This window comes from Merops nubicus, unplaced genomic scaffold (genome assembly GCF_000691845.1).
Source record: "Merops nubicus isolate BGI_N331 unplaced genomic scaffold, ASM69184v1 scaffold36365, whole genome shotgun sequence".
Lineage (NCBI taxonomy): Eukaryota > Metazoa > Chordata > Aves > Coraciiformes > Meropidae > Merops > Merops nubicus.
The window spans coordinates 281-513 of NW_008610924.1; positions in this window are offsets into that span (position 1 = coordinate 281).

Here is a 233-nt window from a genome sequence, read left to right on the forward strand (position 1 = left end):
GCAAACAGTGGCCCTGGCGAGCAGAGGTGTTTGCTGGACCAGCACCTCCAAAAAACACCCTTTCTGGGCCCTTCAGTGCCAGGAGAGCCCCTGGTACCTGCCCCAGTACCTGCCCTGCCTCCTTCAGCCCCTCCAGCACCAGAGCCACGCTTGGGAGTGACCAGGACCAGGTCCTGGTGGCCCTGGGGCAGGATGTGGACCCGGGCAGAGCTCCCTGTGCTGGCCCTGGGGCA